Raw genomic sequence first — 6,323 nt, forward strand, 5'->3', positions numbered from 1 at the left:
AGCTGGCTCCAGATGCCACAAGATCTGACCCCAGTTTTCCAGGACCATGTCTGGTTTCACTGGGAAGTAGCCAACATGGTAGCCAAGCTCATCTAGACGAAAAGGCGCAAGTTTGAGAGGCAAGACCTGGGCGCTGTCCCTCCCCAGTCTGGGCCCCACTGGCCAGCATTCCAGCCTTGCAGCCTGCGCATTGTGTCCCCAAAGCCACACGGTGGCAGTGTTTGCACCAACTGGGCCCCAGAGAAGCAGAAGCTTCAGCCTAGCTCCTGTAAGATGCCCTTAGAGGCTACGTGGCTGCGTGCACACACTGTGTGCACAAAGGGTGTGCGTGCAGGGTGGGCTGCAAGTGTGCGCTTCTGTCAGTGTGTATGGGCACTTGTGTGGGAGGGGGGGATGTCTGGAGGGTGGAGTCTGCATGCACAGGTACCAAGGTAAATTAGTATTTCTGCGTGTGGGTGTTTGTCCGCATAAACTCCTGTTTATCAGTGCATCTTTGGCTCTGTGTGGGTGTTCGTGTGTATGTGCATACGCATGTGTGTGTGTGTGTGTGTGTGTGTGTTTGTGCCTAACAGGGTGTGCGTCTGATTTTGTGTGGGCTCTTTCTGCCTCTCTGCACTTCTGTTTTTTAGTGTGTTGGTCTTTGTGACTGTATTGATCTAAGGGTGTGTTTCTGACTGGGCCTCTGGGTACAATGAGGAGAGAGCCAGTAGTTGAGAGAGTTGTGTGTCTGGGTACCAGGAGACACTAAGGTTAGGGACCTCTGAGATTCAGGCTTCTGACCTCTGACCCCTGCCCCACCCATCACCAGCATGGACAGCTGCTCTGACTCCAACTCCTCAGCCCCCGGCCTCCTCAGGCTCCACCAACCAGCCCCCTTGAAGCGCCCCAGCCCTCCCCCTGCCCTTAGAGCTTTCTCTCTAATGCCTCCTCCACCACCCACCAGCTCCTGGGGCTCGGATATTTATTCGGATGTACCTGCAGGGCTCCAGTCACCCCCTGCCCCCATTATGCTGATGGAACCAAATCCCCTCCCGGGACCCCTGGCCCCAGCAGACTCCGGTCTGCCTGAAGTTGGGCAGGACAAGGTCCTGCCAGCACTCACCTCCCTGGAGAAGCTGCACTTCATCTTGGCCTGAGTGTCCTGACGAAGCAGACTTCAGGGCATGGCATCTTGGTTCTCAGACTGGAGGCACCTGGAGAAGGAGTTCTGCCTCTCCCCTCTGACCTCAGGGTGGTACCTGGTCTCTGATTCTATTGCCCAGTACTGAAGAGGAGGTGGCTCTCTGGTTCCTTCTCCAGGCCCCACCCCCCAGCCCGCACAGGCATTTCACAGCACCGATGCCAGCCCTCCCTTCCCCCCGCCAGGCGAGGGCCCAGAGTGCCACGTCTGGCCACATCTGGCCACCCTTCCCCCACGGTTATTAATAATTGGGTATTAGGCGAGAGGCGACTATTGATTCCGGCGCGGGCGGCTCCGGGTCGGGGTAATTTATGGAAACACTGGCGTCCCCGGTGATAAATAATGAGGTGATCGCAGAGACAGGTCACTAGTGAGTGGCCTCCGGCCCGCTGGCCTGTCCACTAACACACAGGCTCATAAACGGAGGGAGAGAGCGAGAGAGACCCGGGACCACTGTAAAGACAAAGGACACTATGGTGGGGAGAGACGCCAGCCAGACACGGGAAGCAGAGCCCCTGGCAGTGGGACCGGGCCGCAGGGCTGCTGGGAAAGCGGCAGGAATTCACAGAGGGGAGGACAGAAGGACAGACAAGGACAGGGACACAGAGCAAGACAGAGCAGGAGGAGAAGGCAGATGAGAGGACAGAGGGACGGGCGGGGAGAGAGGGGAAAGGCACAAAGCCAGAGGGACTGGGACACAGACAGAGCAACAGAGCCGAGTGGGGCCGGGGCAGTGATGGGACACACAGAGGCGGAGACAGGCGTGGCCGTGATACCGAGGGCCACCATGCTGGGCGTCACCTGCCTACTACGTGCCAGCTCTGCTCTGCGTTCTCCTGTCAGCATCCTGGCAGCCCTGAGCAGCGACTCAGAGCGAAAAATTCCAGAGTCGGCTGGTGTGGGTTCGAATCCCAGGTCGACTCCGGCCCCCACTGCATGACCTTGGGTAGGTCACTTCACTCCCGGGTCCCCACCTGGAACGTGGAGCCAACATGGCACCTATGCCAGCGGCGGTTGAGAGGATTACACAAGTCAACACCTGTGCCCCCTGGCCCCACCCCCGACTGGTGTCTGCACTCATGGTTTCTATATAAGTGTGTGTTATGTTGGTCCTGGCTCTCGTGGGTTTCATGCAATTCCATCTGATTTAATTCTCTTCCTTTTGATAGGGTGTCTGGTTCCCAATGAATGAACCAGGAAAAATGAGATGAGCTCTGCCCCGCAGTTCTGGGGAGACTTACAACCTTACTGTAGGTAGTAAGGCTGGGCTTGGGCCTTGAGGTGGAATTGGAAGGGAAAGTACTCCAGATGGCAGGCACGGTTTACGTAAAAGCTTCAAAAATTTCAGGGTTGGAGGGACGCTGAGGCTTATGGAATCCATTGATATATGGATTCCTTTTATAATGTCACCCAGCTTTAACTTGGCCACCTCCAGGGATGGGGAACTCATTACCTTACTTGAGGAACTCTGACTTGAGAAAGCCCTTCTTCGAAATCAGCCTCCCCCCACCCCTTCGCCCACCCTGGCTCAGCCCTGCAGAGGTTTGCAGTCAGCAGCTGGGAGCCACTCACAGCAACCCACCCTTACTCCACTTTCTGATCCTTATTAGGTACAGCTACTCTCATCCTTCTTGGGATGGCCAGCTGGTCCCCTTCCTGCACCAACCGCTCTCCTGGCCAGCTCCAGCCAGGCACTTCCAAAGGCAGAGCCAAGGACCTGCTATGTCCTAAGCAGGGCAGACAGGGCTGGACTGTTCCCTTCGCCCTAAATGCACAGAGTTCAGACTCTGCTCCCAGAGCCCTGAGGTTTCACGGAGAGGCCCAGGGACCCCTGTTCCCGTCTTTCTCTTCTGTGGTTTGTTTTGTGGAGTAAAACGTATGAAAACCCCTAGTATACAGGCTATTGAGGCTGCCACCTCACCGGGAAGCAGCTTAGAACAGAGAGCGTTAACACAGTATGTCCTGGGTTGGAGTCCAGTCCTGCTGCACACAGACCAGGTGACCTTACAAAGGTCCTTTGACCTGCCGGAGACGCCATTTCCTCCAGCATAATAGAGCCTTGTGTAAGGGGCCTAGCACCTGATGCAAAGCAGTAATCACTGCTGTTATCATCTCCTCCCCTCCCCCACCACTCCTTCCCCATCCACACTGGGTGCCTTGGGGTGCTCTCCCTTAAGTCATTTCCAACGATGAGAGCTCCCGTGGATTCCTGGCGCATGTCTTGACATGGCTGAGCTCGTCTCTCTTTGCCCTTGTTCTGGAGCCAGCATAGCTCTCTTCCCCCAGGCCTGTGGGACCAGCAAATCTACCTCTACCTTCACGCATAGCTGACCAAGACGGAGCCCTGTGGCGCTCCACTGGAGACACCCTGTGGACAGAGGTTGACATATTGGTAGTTATTCACTGGCTCTTTGTCCATGCCACGTTTCCCCATTTCTTCTACAGGTATGTCCCAAGAGTGCTTGTCATCTACCTCCTAGGAACCTAGATGCCTGCTCTCAGCCTCATTTCTGACCTACTAGACCAAGCATCCTGCAGACAAGAACACGAGCCAGTCAGATGGGGCCTTTTCCTGGCAAAGCCATCACTCACTCTCCTGGGTTTACACGCTTCCTCCTCTCAGGTGCTCGCAGATCATCCCTTTACATTTCATTCAGGAATCTTAACTGAGATATTGAAACACATGCAATAGTACTACTATTATTGATAATAGCAGCTAATGTTTTACTTTCCCATTTTCTAGATGAGGGTGCTCAGAAAGGTTTAAATGGCTCACTCCAAAACATGCCATTTATTGGCCTGTACTCTTCCAATTCCCCCTCTTCTGCCTTAAAAATTATATCCAAAGGACATAGCTGAGGATGGGTGACGGGGCCAGTATGTGTGCGTGCGCGCGTGCGTGTCTGTTGGGGGCATGAGCGTAGAGGGAATTATGTTTAGAATAATGAGTCAGGACCAGCTATTAGGTGGGGAGGGCACGGAGTCAGGTTCCCAGGCCCGAGTTTTATTGTGTGGGCAGTGGACAGCCACGGAAGCCTTCTGAGGTTACACCTGCGTGGTTGGCAGGTTAATCTGACAATGGATATAAGCTAAATGGGGTTAGGGGAGAGTAGAAGCAGGAAGACTTGTGAAGGGTCTGGGGACATAAGGCAGGTGACAGGGAAGAGAGGCCAGTGAGGGTCCAGAGGGAGCAGCTGGAGAGGGGAGGAGAGGTGTGAGACAGGACTGGCTGAATTTCAGTTGACTGCATGGGGCTGGAAACGGGACAGGGAGAAGCCACACAAGCTGGCCCCATCGATGGAGGCGTGGTGCTGCCATTCATAAGGAGAAAGCAGTCTGGCTTAGAGTAAAGGCCGAAGGGCAGGTAGGGAATGTAGTGTTGATCCTGCAGAGGCAAAAGGCCTGGGAGATGTCACGTCCAGGGCGGCCATGGAGACTGGGTCTAATGCTCACTCAGTTCAGAGCCCCCGGTGCTCAGCACGGTGTCTGGCACCAGGTGGGTGTCAGTCCCTTGGGGAGGTAAGGAGGGTGCAGTGATGGAGCTGAGGAAGGCACAGCCAGAGAGGCCAAAGGAGGGAGAACTGCAGCCAGCAGTGCAACAGGGGTGGGACATCCTGGATTTGGTACACAGAGGTCACCCATCAGAGCCTCTGGAGGAGTGGAGGGGACGCACTAGAAGGCTGGCTTCGAGGGCAAGCGATGAGAACAGACATTGATCAGGCTCCGTGCTTTTAATGTCTAATCGTTCCAACAATCCTGCAAAGCTGTTGAGGACGATATGGACCCGGTCTATGACTTTGCCTTTATGGATGAGTGAGAGAACCAGGGCTGGAGCCCCGATGCTTAAGGAAAACAAATCCTTGGCTGAGAGAAAAGTGAGGACCCCTCGCCCTGGGCCTCAGGCTCCCTTTCTGCTCCTGGTGAGCCTTCCAGGCCTCCAGCACCCCTCCTGGCTTCCTGTGCAGCAAGCACTCACTGGGCTTGTCCCTTGTCTTCTCTGGACCCAGGGACAGCGAGGAGACAACCGCAACGTCACGCGGCCGGTGGCACAGGCAGGGTTGACCCCAGGTCCGACTGGCCGCGGGACTCCCTGTGCCTGCAGTGCCTGAAGGGCTTCCCTTAGCTCATGCTGAGGGATGCAGACGGGACTCAGCGACAAGGTCTTCCCTCTGTGAAGCCTTCCCGCGGGCCTGGGGACACTTGTCCTCTCCTCCAAGCAGCTCAGCCCTTTGCGCATCATTCTGTTCCTACCCATTCTTAAGGACGACGGTTGGTTTAGGGGTCTGTCTCCCTACTCCCATGCCCAGTAGCCCCTCGACAAGAACTGGGTCCCCCCGTCCAGCTCCATGTCCCCATGCACGGGGCCTGGCACAGAGAAAGAACCCTATCGACGCGTGCTGGACAAATGAACAAACGATGGAGATGGATGAGTCCCCTCCAGGTCCTTTGGGAGGAGGTGAGCTGGGCTCTTGCCATCCAGGGTCGCCCCCGGACCCCCCAGGCCCCCCGCTGCAGCCCGAGGTGGCGGGGGACGCTTTGTTCCTGACCTCCAACCACAGGGAGAATAAAAGTTTGTGAAATATTAGTTTAATAAGACATGCGACTACTATTAAGGATCTGAGCAGTCCTTATTTATTATTCATGGGGCCGCGTGATTTAGGGGCGAGTGGGTCCGCGGAGGCTCCTGCTCCGAGGCTCCCCAGCCTGGCTTCCCCTCCTCACCCACCCCTCCCCCGTGCGCCTCCCCTCGCCCCTCCCCCACCCCCCAACCTGCCAGCACCGAGCAGTCAGGCGCATTCTCTCATCCCTGGCGACCTGGGGGAGGGCTACGACCACCGCCCATCGGCCTCCTGGTGACTCTGCCATTATGTTCGATTCTCCTTAACATAGGTGGATGGCCCCAGGCTGCCCGACAACTCCCAAGTGCAGACGCCTCACCCCAACTTTGTGGAAGCCTCACTTTTACTCCATCCTTCTGTCTTCCTTCCCTCTTCTCTGTTCCCGGTGGGAGGCCTCCGAGAGCAGGACGGATTGGGAGAGTTGAGAGGGGACTCGGTTCCAGCTCTTACTCTCGCCTCAAGTGGCTGAGTGACCTTAGGCCGGTCCCTTGCCTTCTCTGGGTTTCGGGGATCCCTCTAAAACT

This window comes from Pteropus vampyrus, unplaced genomic scaffold, assembly GCF_000151845.1.
Source record: "Pteropus vampyrus isolate Shadow unplaced genomic scaffold, Pvam_2.0 Scaffold95, whole genome shotgun sequence".
NCBI lineage: Eukaryota > Metazoa > Chordata > Mammalia > Chiroptera > Pteropodidae > Pteropus > Pteropus vampyrus.